This window comes from Nestor notabilis, unplaced genomic scaffold (assembly GCF_000696875.1).
Source record: "Nestor notabilis isolate BGI_N333 unplaced genomic scaffold, ASM69687v1 scaffold16113, whole genome shotgun sequence".
NCBI lineage: Eukaryota > Metazoa > Chordata > Aves > Psittaciformes > Psittacidae > Nestor > Nestor notabilis.
In genome coordinates this window covers 5,654-6,759 of record NW_009923436.1, presented here as the reverse complement: position 1 = coordinate 6,759, position 1,106 = coordinate 5,654, and positions in this window count along the sequence as shown.

Here is a 1,106-nt window from a genome sequence, read left to right as displayed (position 1 = left end):
GCAGCTGAGATGGGACTGTCACTCTTCCGGTGTTCTGGTTTTCCTCTTTTTTCCAGCTAATGTGGGAAAGCTGGAGCCGAGTGTGAAATAGCTTTGCCTTTAGTCATTTCTCTCCCATATTGTGGTGGAGCCTGTAAACCATGAGCACATGTGTGAAAACACTCGTGCTTTGTATTAGTGATGAACAAAACTCAGTGTTCTCAGGGTGTGAGTTCTGAGTGATGCCTGGGAGTGTGTGCAATGCTGTATGGGTTAATCACATGGGAATGTGGCACTTCCCATGGGATGTGTCTTTGAATAAAGCTGCCTTGGTGAGCTCTTCAAGCACAGGGGCTTTCTCCTTGAACTTCATGCTTAAGAGATTCTGGTAGCTAGGATCATGTAGGTAAGTGAGGACCATGGTGGTTTTTCTCTGCTTCTAGGTGCTCACCTGCTTTATCTACCACTGCTTTGGGAGAAGGGAGTGGTGGATTAAGTGCAAACAGAGAAGGGATGATGAGGAATTGCTTTCCAGAACACCTGAGGAGAGGATCTGCTGTGGGTGTTGGGTTCCTTTTTCTAATAGCAGAAGAAAATGATTCCTCTGGAGCTGGTTGCCATGGGAGTGCAGGACAAGACATGAGCTGGATGGCTCCACGGAGCCGCATCACCCAATTCCAGCCCTCTCCTTCATCTTCCACCCAGTGCTCCCACTCACACGGGTGACACGGGGTGCCCTCCATACCTCGAGATGGGCCTTGGTCATTGTGACCCTCCTGAATTAACTGAGGGACTCGCCACCCTTCGGACAAACCCAAGAGCTCATCCTGACCACAGGTGAGTGATGGTGCTGAGCCAGCCCCTCCGGGAAGCTGCACCAGCACTGAGCGCGCTGCTGACACTGAAACATTCCCTCCATAAATAACAGTGAGAGGTAAGGATGATCCTATGGAACTAATAGAAGGAAAAGCTGGTTTATTTCCTCCAGAGGGCCCATAAATCTGCAGTGGTGACAATCCCACTTGCCTGCGCAGGGGAGATGCTGTCAGATGTACTTCCTTTGTGGCTGTACTTCAGATACACACTTCACTAAGCAGTTGTTGGTGAGAGCACTGCCATGTGGCCTG